The 10,859-nt window shown below is 45.1% G+C and overlaps 1 long non-coding RNA gene across 1 annotated transcript in view; it reads right to left on the minus strand.

The window, feature by feature from the left end:
- The window catches only part of LOC133102576 (uncharacterized), a 28,560-nt gene extending 19,721 nt beyond the window's left edge, over window positions 1–8,839 (minus strand). The window contains exons 1-2 of the long non-coding RNA XR_009702998.1: window positions 8,671–8,839; window positions 7,328–7,460 (exon numbers count right to left, since the gene is read on the minus strand). This is a non-coding gene — a long non-coding RNA (uncharacterized LOC133102576). The remainder of the gene's footprint in view (window positions 1–7,327; window positions 7,461–8,670) is intronic.
- Window positions 8,840–10,859: the final 2,020 nt, after the last annotated feature.

Here is a 10,859-nt window from a genome sequence, read left to right on the forward strand (position 1 = left end):
TTCTCAGGGTATATGCCCAGTAGTGGGATTGCTGGGTCGTATGGTAGTTCTATTTTTAGTTTTTTAAGGAACATCCATACTGTTCTCCATAGTGGCTGTATCAATTTACATTCTCACTAACAGTGCAAGAGGGTTCCCTTTTCTCCACACCCTCTCCAGCATTTATTGTTTGTAGATTTTTTGATGATGGCCATTCTGACCAGTGTGAGATGATATCTCATTGTAGTTTTGATTTTCTCTAATGATTAATGATGTTGAGCATTCTTTCATGTGTTTGTCGGCAATCTGTATATCTTCTTTGGAGAATTGTCTATTTAGGTCTTCTGCCCATTTTTGGATTGGGTTGTTTGTTTTTTTGATATTGAGCTGCATGAGCTGCTTATAAATTTTGGAGATTAATCCTTTGTCCGTTGCTTCATTTGCAAATATTTTCTCCCATTCTGAGGGTTGTCTTTTGGTCTTGTTTATGGTTTCCTTTGCTGTGCAAAAGCTTTTAAGTTTCATTAGGTCCCATTTGTTTATTTGTGTTTTTATTTCCATTTCTCTAGGAGGTGGGTCAAAAAGGATCTTGCTGTGATTTATGTCATAGAGTGTTCTGCCTATGTTTTCATCTAAGAGTTTGATAGTGTCTGGCCTTACATTTAGGTCTTTAATCCATTTTGAGTTTATTTTTGTGTATGGTGTTAGGGAGTGTTCTAATTTCATTCTTTTACATGTACCTGTCCAGTTTTCCCAGCACCACTTATTGAAGAGGCTGTCTTTTCTCCATTGTATATTCTTGCCTCCTTTATCAAAGATAAGGTGACCATATGTGCGTGGGTTTATCTCTGGGCTTTCTATCCTGTTCCATTGATCTATATTTCTGTTTTTGTGCCAGTACCATACTGTCTTGACTACTGTAGCTTTGGAGTATAGTCTGAAGTCAGGGAGCCTGATTCCTCCAGCTCCGTTTTTCTTTCTCAAGATTGCTTTGGCTATTCGGGGTCTTTTGCATTTCCATACAAATTGTGAAATTTTTTGTTCTAGTTCTGTGAAAAATGCCTGTGGTAGTTTGATAGGGATTGCACTGAATCTGTAGATTGCTTTGGGTAGTATAGTCATTTTCACAATGTTGATTCTTCCAGTCCAAGAACATGGTACATCTCTCCATCTATTTGTATCAATCTTTAATTTCTTTCATCAGTGTCTTATAATTTTCTGCATACATGTCTTTTGTCTCCTTAGGTAGGTTTATTCCTAGATATTTTATTCTTTTTGTTGCAATAGTAAATGGAAGTGTTTTCTTCATTTCACTTTCAGATTTTTCATCATTAGTGTATAGGAATGCTAGAGATTTCTGTGCATTACTTTTGTATCCTGCTACTTTACCCAATTCATTGATTAGCTCTAGTAGTTTTCTGGTAGCATCTTTAGGATTCTCTACATATAGTATGATGTCATCTGCAAACAGTGACAGCTTTACTTCTTCTTTTCCTATTTGGATTCCTTTTATTTCTTTTTCTTCTCTGATTGCTGTGGCTAAAACTTCCAAAACTATGTTGAATAAAAGTGGTGAGAGTGGGCAACCTTGTCTTGTTCCTGATCTTAGTGGAAATGGTTTCAGTTTTTCACCATTGAGGACGATGTTGGCTGTGGGTTTGTCATATATGGCCTTTATTATGTTGAGGAAAGTTCCCTCTATGCCTACTTTCTGCAGGGTTTTTATCAAAAATGGATGTTGAATTTTGTCAAAAGCTTTCTCTGCATCTATTGAGATGATCATATGGTTTTTCTCCTTCAGTTTGTTAATATGGTGTATCACACTGATTGATTTGCGTATATTGAAGAATCCTTGCATTCCTAGGATAAACCCCACTTGATCATGGTGTATGATCTTTTTAATGTGCTGTTGGATTCTGTTTGCTAGTATTTTGTTGAGGATTTTTGCATCTATGTTCATCAGTGATATTGGCCTGTAGTTTTCCTTCTTTGTGACATCTTTGTCTGGTTTTGGTATCAGGGTGATGGTGGCCTCGTAGAATGAGTTTGGGAGTGTTCCTCCCTCTGTTATATTTTGGAAGAGTTTGAGAAGGATAGGTGTTAGCTCTTCTCTAAATGTTTGATAGAATTCGCCTGTGAAGCCATCTGGTCCTGGGCTTGTGTTTGTTGGAAGATTTTTAATCACAGTTTCAATTTCAGTGCTTGTGATTGGTCTGTTCATATTTTCTATTTCTTCCTGGTTCAGTCTTGGAAGGTTGTGCATTTCTAAGAATGTGTCCATTTCTTCCAGGTTGTCCATTTTATTGGCATAGAGTTCCTTGCAGTAATCTCTCATGATCCTATTTCTGCAGTGTCAGTTGTTACTTCTCCTTTTTCATTTCTAATTCTATTGATTTGAGTCTTCTCCCTTTTTTTCTTGATGAGTCTGGCTAATGGTTTATCAATTTTGTTTATCTTCTCAAAGAACCAGCTTTTAGTTTTATTGAACTTTGCTATTGTTTCCTTCATTTCTTTTTCATTTATTTCTGATCTGATCTTTACGATTTCTTTCCTTCTGCGAACTTTGGGGTTTTTTTGTTCTTCATTCTCTAATTGCTCTAGGTGTAAGGTTATATTGTTTATTTGAGATGTTTCTTGTTTCTTAAGGTAGGATTGTATTGCTATAAACTTCCCTCTTAGAACTGCTTTTGCTGCATCCAATCTTACCCATTATTTATCCATCCTCCCAAATATATCAATTTCTTTAGAACTAGAAATTGAGGTTTTGCCCTAAGAAACCACTCAAGAGCTTGGGAGGAATGCAAAGGTCCTTGATAAGCTCTTTCCCCTATTTTTCTCCTTTCTGCTCTCCACTCTTCCTGTTCCCTCCCTTCTGACCCTGCTGGATTTCCAGGAGTTCAAATTTCAGAATCTGTGGTTAGAAGGGGATCTCCTTGCTGTTTGGATGAGGAAGTGGAGGCCTGGAGAGGGAAGACAAGTCTCCCTCTAGCTCAGGGTGAGAGTGGGACATATACTCTGGGCTGACAGAGCCACCCACCTCACTGCTCCCTGAGAAGCGCAGATCATCATGGTGCCCTCTCCACGGGCCCTGAGCAGAGGCATCCTCAGTGGGTGCCAAAGACCTTGTTCTGCTTTGCCTCTCTCTCACTTCATATTTCCACAACTTTTCCCCTTTAGTCTATGTCCTATTCCTAGACCTCTAGTTTAGCCCATAGCAGTCCTGTCCAAGCTTTGGCCTCTCTGTCTTACCCCCCTCCCCATATCATTCCCATTTTTGCTTTATCAAGATAAATCAGTGTGCGTCCTGAGGTCTGTCACTCTGGAAAGGCAATTTAATAAATAAATTAATTAATTAATTAATTAATAAATTAATCTCTCATAAGAAGTTAATGACTTATTAAGAGCTTAGGATATTAAGACCTCACTATTTGTATTTGGCTTGTAATGGAAGATTTCTATAGGTACAAAGCCTTAACCCCAAGTAATGACTGTTGAGTGAAGGAATTTCAGCTACGACTTATTTTGGAGTGGGGAGGTGATGGAAGAGAGTAGAGTGGGGAAGGTCTAATTTGATGTTGTTAAATTATTAATGAGGCATTGTAAGCCTACGTTTCCCTATATCTAAGGGGGCATTTGGGCTTCAGTAATCCTGGAAAGAGTCCTACTCCTGCTACTGACTGTTTCCTAATCTGATTTTTTTGTTCTTTACTCTTCAAGAAGGTTTTCCATGAGAAACCACTGAACTTGTCTTCCTTAGGATAAAGACCAGATGTGTGCAGCCCTTAAGTGCTCTCAAGAATGAAGAAGCTAGTTTCCCTAGCAGCTTGGACTGCTGAAATGTGCAGTACCCTTCCAGAAACTGTGGACGTGGCTAGTCCAAAGCTAAACCAGAAAATCATCAAAGTTTGTTTGCATCTTGTTCATCCCATCAACTAAACTCTCCCTCACCCTTTTCTCCCCTGTGCATTCCTAATTCTGTTCTCCAGCATGCCTTCATCCGTTCTCCATCCTTCCCATCCCCAGGGCTGGTTTATTCACTGGGGCCTTTTCTTTTCTAACATATTTTTACAAAGATGAAATCTGGTTAAAATAAGATCCAAGAGAATGTCTTTGAAGAATAAAAAGGGCCAACTTGTCAAAAGGGATCACATGAAACCTGAGGAATGTGATAAAGAGGGGAGAAGGGGGTTCTCAGGCAGCCAGCCAGCCCCAGATCAGTCTTAGGGGTAAAGTGTAAAGCAGTGGTTCTCAAGCTTAAATGAGAATAGGAGTCAGGGGTATCTTATTCACTTAGGAGTTTCCCAGGCCTAATCTTGAGGATTCTGATTTGTAAGTTTAGGGGACAGCCCAGACTTTTAAATAAGCATTTCAAGAAATGTTGCTACAGGTGGTCTTTGGAATATACCTAGAGAAACTCTGGAGTGTGGGGTGACATGTGGTTGGTTGGATATCTCTGGGCTCCACCCACCCTGAGAAAGGCAGGAGGACCAGAGCTTTATCCTTCATCCTAACAGATGTCACCTTGCGTCTCACTCAATAAGTCTGGCTTTAGCTGATTGGTCCTTAATTACCACCCCCTCCTTCCACTCCCCAACCAAAGGAGGTTATAGTGGGATAAAGAGACTGGTCTGCATTACAGTGGCTTGTATCCTAGTAACAATTCAACAGACAGGCTGATTCTCCCTCAAGATTCTTTTCTTCAACTAATTTTTGGAGACCTAAGTCTTCTTCACACCACACAAATCATGATTCTGCTTAATTTTTCTCCATATACCAATTAAAGCAGATGAGTAGGAAGTGGGAGATCCATTAGAAGGCAGTTCTAAATCATCCCTCTTTAGTAAGACCCAAGGCTATAATCCATTTATTCATCAGAACCCCATAGCAGGTACCCCTTTAGTATTTTATTGATATATATATATATATTTTATTCAACACTGACATTTTATTTTCTGAAGTTTATCATTTTTACAAAACAGAACAAAAAGCAGGTATCAAAAACAGCAAAGAGTTTACAGAATTTCTGCACCAGTTTCCACACAAGTCAGTGATTATGAAACTGGTGTCTAATGTAAATACTAGATACAGTCTGATTTCCTTCTTGGTCATAAGCATTCAGGTGGTTTGTTTTAGAGCTACTGAATAATTACTTTTCATAAGCGACGGTCATTTTTTGAGAACCGATTTGGTTTGTCCAGCAAAGTAAACACTTTTTGATGTGTGGCATTTTCTTTTTAAAAAAACACTGAGCTAAAATACAGAATGTGTATGTGTTTGGATCCTAACCAAATCTTTTGAGATCCCAATTACCCTGAAGAACACTGAAGACATTTATAGGACATATTAAATACTAGTTATATACCTCATAATGTTGAAGGCCGCTACTATAATTCTAAAGAAAATAGCATTTCATTCAGCGGCTGCCCAGAGTTTGAACTACATCATAGTTTCCACATCCTTTCTGATTTGGAGTAGTTTCCCCAAATAGGGCCATATTATTAGAAAAAGAATTTTATGCTCATGCCAAACAGGGTCTGGCATTTTATAGATACATTTGTGTAGAGCAAGATTTCTTGCTCTGTACCCCAGGTGACCACAAAGAAATCAAGAGGCCACGATTATTGGATGCTGAGAGGAAGAAGCGTACTTAAACTCACATAATCTGGAGGCGAGTAGAAACAGAGTTGGAACGTGGTTGTGGTGTTCAGTCACCACTTGTTCCAGGAACACATTTCGTTTAAATAAGGGAAGTATAGTCCAGTTTTGCAATGTTAATAGCTGCCAGTATCTCAAACCTTTTTTATAAATTTATCTGAGGGAATGGCATGCCAGTTAATTCATTTTGCACAGTTTTGCGGAGGTATTTATTACAGAGATTTATATAGAATGTATAGTCATAAGGAATCAGCCACATCATCTTGACCCACTCCCTTACTTAAAAAAGAGAGAAACCAAGGCCAAAGACTTAAGGAAACTAGTAGGCCCCTCCAACCCCCAATACCTAACTAACTCCTCTTCTTTCCTTTGGGAACTTGTCTTTCCATGAGGACCACATCCCCACTCCAGGGAAAGATATGACCAATCAGATCATCCCATCACCCAGAGCTCAGTGATTGGTTCAGGTGCAAGGACTTGACTACTAAGGCTGACTGAGCTATGTGGGAAGGTCTTTTCCTACTGGGGTTGCTAACCTAGGAAAACAATAATCTGGGACTGCTGCCACCACCCTGCAGAATGTTTGTCTGAAGACCGAAATGAAGCAGAGAGACACAAAGAGCTGTGAGAGGGGAAATGACTGAACCAGGGTAACATCATTTGAGCCTCAGGATCCCACTGAGTTGGAATTTAGTCCTTGAAATTCTAGTTGTGTGAGTCAATGAAGTCCCTTTCATTAAGCTAATTTGAGTTGAGGATTGAAACTTGCCAGCTGAAAGACCCCTGATTAGTAACATGGCCTTGCCTGGTTCTGGAAGCTTTAGGTACAATGGCTCCTGGTACCCAGTTCTCCTGCCTGGGTGTATGAGCTTCCGTGCTCTGTGGCAGTAGGTCTTAAGCTTTAGAATGGATAAGTATCAACTGCATTATCTGTTAAAATGCAGATTCCTGGGCCCACAAAGATTCAGATTCAGTGGGATTGGGTGGCAATGACCATAAATCTGTCCTTTGTCAAGCTTTTTCCTGAATGAGAAAAGTCCTTATGGTGGCCTGGGAGGCTGTTCTATTCACTGGCTGTCACAGCTGTTCCCATCACACTGTTTCTCTTAAGGTCCACAAACATGCCAGGCTTGCTCTGGTCTTAGAGCTTTATCTTAGCTGGTCCCTCTACCTGAAAAGTTCTTTACTCCAGGTCTGTCTACTGCTAAATCATATCCTTCAAGCCTTGGCAGGAATGTCACTTCTCAATGAGTCCTATTCTGACATTCCTATTTAATACAGAAACACACCTCCCACCCCACCCATATCCATTACCTTATTTTTGTTTTTCCCTGTAATTCTTTTTATCTTCCGAAGTTCTCTACCATTTATTTCTTATGGCTATTTTCTATCCTGTTCCTCCTCCATCTCCTTTCCCCCCACTAGGATACAAGCTCCAGAAGAGCAGAGATCTTTCATGTGTTCACTGATGTATCTTAAGTATCTTCAGCACATAGTAGGCACTCAATGCATATTTTTTGAATGAAAGTGCTGTCAGTTCGAAGTGATTTCTGGCTCTGTAAAAATTCCATACTGCCATGTGGACATTAATTCTTTTACTTTCTTAATATCTCATAATCCAGATTACCAGATTTCCCTTTCCTTTGAAACTGAAAAGTAATGAGAAAGACAAGTATGAAAAGAAAGTTCCTACCTTGTTGTGATGCTCCATATGGGTGCCTAGATGGGGTCAGCTATGCTCCAGCCAGCCTCACTTTCCATAGATCTCCTTAGGGCTGAGTGCACAGTTTACCAATGCCAGTTTTGGTTTTGACTTCAGAAGTTTTCTGGGGAGAGGAGTTTTTCTGTTACCATATTGCCCTTAAATATAAGCAACTAGACAGACGTGTCTCAGCATTAGGGGCTGGAGACAGGGATGCCTTTACTTAAAGACAGTGATTCTTCCTAGCAGAGGGGATGTCACCTAGTTTACACATATTCATAAATATTTTTACTTGTGCTTCAACTCAATTCAGGCTATCTTCTTTAGTGCTTGATGATTTTGGAACAAGGCAGTAAGAATCAAAGTTTGACTAACGACTGTCTTTAGGGGTCTTAGGTCATCAAAACTGATGTCTATTTGCTTTTTTTAAAAAAAAGTATTTAAATTAATTACCTAAATATCCTAATATTCACATTATACCACTTAATCTAGTCCTTTAAAATAGGCATTTAAGATTTCAACTAATATTTATTCTTGTGAAGCAAAACGCTGCTTGCTACTTTCCTTGCTCAGTTTCTGGGAGCTTGAGCAGCTGCTGTTGTGTGTGCTGAAGGGAAATTGGATTCTTAAAGAAAGTGTTTAATCTTCTCTATTAAGCAATTAAATAAAATGGGCTCTGGGAGTATGTAGCAGGTGGGTTTGGAAGTGAAAAAAATTTTCGAAAATCACGTTTTGCGTTTTAAGTGGATGTTTAAAAATGCAATGGCGTACATTTAAGAGAAAATGATGATGAGGGAGTTTTTATTAATTGCTTCAAGTCAAGAAAGGCTGAATATTAAAGAACTTATACAATGAAAGGAGAAGCCGCTTAAGTGGAAGTAGGCCCTGAAGTTAAATGAGATCAATCTCAAAGGACACAGTGCAACTTATTTCAAATAGTTCAGATTTTTCTCCTTTGAAAAAAAAGTATCGATAAAAAAATGTATCACCGCTTTATTTTGCAGAGTCGCCCTTCACGGCTATGTCGCCATTGCTCGGGCACCTCAGAAATACACTGATTAGAGGTCGAAATGAAAACAAAACAAAAACGAAACCGGCAGTGCTATTCTCGCAGTCATTAAAGGGGCTGTCCTTTTAATGCACTCGCTTTTAATGAAAAGGGAAAGGAATATTTGATATGCCTTGACATTTGGTCCCTTTCCGCGAAATCTGAAACTTGAGACGCAAAACATTCCGCAGTTGTCGGTGAAATACCTGCCTTAAAAGCAGAACCACAGTGAATGTCTTTGGCCCGGAATTCCAGAGACTAATTTCCACCCCTCCCACGGAGTCACCTGCTCAGGGGGAACCCCGGCCAGAAATCCGGGTCGCGCCAGGTCAAATCTTGCGCGTCTCTTGTTTACTCCGCCCGGGGCAGGGCGGCGGCGCGGCCGCTGGGTGGGGAGGGCCGCTTCGCCCCGCGGCGCTTGGGCACTCGGCTCTGCTCGGCTCGGCTGCTTGGGCGCCCGGGAGGGGCGGCGCGCGGTCCCCGCCCGGCCCGGAGACCACCCGGACGCGGCCCTCAGGGCGTCCGCTCGGCCTGGCGGCCCCTCGCCGCGGTCCGGCTGCCGCGGCCTCCCGGGAACCTCCCCCGAGGGTGCACACGAGTCCACACAGGCAGGCTAGCGGCTCGAGGGAGCCCCGGTGTCCCCCGGGTGTCGCCGGGCCGGGGAGGAAGCCCAGCGCCCCGGCCCCACTCGCCTGGGATTCCCCCGCCCCCTGGCCCCGCTCTCCCCGCTCTGGGTGTGATTTCACTCGCGTCCCTTCGGAGGAAGGGAAGCGCGCAGGCTGGAGGCGGCTGCTCGCCCCAGGTCCCAGCGCAGCCCACCAGGAAACCGGCAGCTGCTCCCCGCGCCGCTGCCCAAGCCGATTTGAATACCCCGGCGAGGGCGGGCCGCGTTACCCGAACAGGGTGCGCCCAGGGAGCCCTGAGGAGTGACCCCGGGGAAGGCAATGGGGGCATTTCGAGCGCGTGAAAAGTTCGTGCTTCCGCAGGGGCAAGGGAAGGGCTACTAAAACACTTTGCAAAGCTCCAGAAACGCAGCCAGGAGCTACAGTCTGATTTTCTTTTTCTTGACCGATAGCATAAATTTGAGTAGAGGCGGGGGCGAGGGAGAGGAAAGGGATCAGAAGTACCCGGACAAAATCATAAAGACAATACTAATTATTCTATAATTCCGTGTGTCTTCAAGACAGGGAACTATCATCTGGGGAATGGGGAAGATGGGGGTGGGGGGAGGAGGTTTCCACATCCCTAAAGGAAATTCTCAGGCTCCCAGAGACGCCCAAGGTTTTTTTTTTGCAAGACAAGTAGAGACCGGCTCTCCGGGGAGTTCCCCGACCGGAGCGAGCGGGAGCGCGGCCGCGATCTTCCCGCCCGGAGCGGCCTTGGCAGGGCCCGGCCCTGCCCTCCCGGTCGCCTCCCTCCCCAGTCTCCCCGCACGCCGCTCAACCCTCTCTGTTCGCCGGCTCCAGACTGGTTTTTCTGGTTCAGCCTCCCTCCCTGGGACGCGCTGGGGGATCCGATGACGTCGCTGGCTGAGTCTCTCCCTCTTCCTCCCTCCCTCCCTCCGCCTCTCCCCCCGCCCGCCCTCGCCGCGCACTCCTCCTAGTAACTTCTGTTCGGGGAGGCGCTGCCAGGAATAACCCGGTGCGTCCACAGACCGGGAGGGGAGGCGGCCGCTGCGGCTCCCGCACGCAGACTACTGCGGCCCGGGCCTCGCGGCTCCCTCCCGAGCCCGGTGGCCCCTGCCCCGGGCCCATCTCCGTACCGTGTCAGAAAAATAAATAAAGGGAAGAGGAGCCTGGGCAGGCGGTCGGGATCGCTTCCCTCCCTCCGCGCCCGCCCTCCCTCTGTCCTTAAGGAAATGCTACCAGACACCCCCCACCAGACACGCTCAGCCTTGGCGAGGAGCGGCCGCCGCGGCAGCGAGAACAAGGGCACCAGGGGGGTTTCCTCCCCCTCCTCCTCTCCCTCCTCTTCCTCCTCCTCCTCTCCGTCCTCCTCCTCCTCCTCCTTCTCAGCGGTGACTTTCCAGGTGAGCGGCCGCCGCTGCTGCTGCGAGGATCCCCCTCGCCCGCTTGGGCTCGGGCCGCCGCGTCGCGCCCTCCTCCCGCCCCTGTCACCCGGCGGCGGCCGGGAGCTGACAGCCGCCCGAGGGGCTCGCGGCCCGGAGGCTGGCGGCCGGCGGGAGGCGGGCTGGAGGTGAGGGGGTGGAGAGGAAGCGAGCGGGGCGCCGCCGAGCGCTGTCTCTCCCCACCGGAGGAGGGTCTCCACAGGAACATCTTCGGTGACTGTGGCACAAGTCTTGGCCAAGTTGTGTCCTGGACGTTGAAGCTCCCGGGAGCCCGGAGCAACTTGGAGGGTCTCCCGGCCAGTTAACCATATTCCTACACGTCTCGACTTTGGGGTGCTGGGTGCAGCCTTGGGGTGCGCGGAGGGCGGACAGACCATTCGGGCGAGCGGAGCGGCGGGAATCTAGGT

Source organism: Eubalaena glacialis, chromosome 12 (assembly GCF_028564815.1).
Source record: "Eubalaena glacialis isolate mEubGla1 chromosome 12, mEubGla1.1.hap2.+ XY, whole genome shotgun sequence".
In the NCBI taxonomy this organism is placed as follows: domain Eukaryota; kingdom Metazoa; phylum Chordata; class Mammalia; order Artiodactyla; family Balaenidae; genus Eubalaena; species Eubalaena glacialis.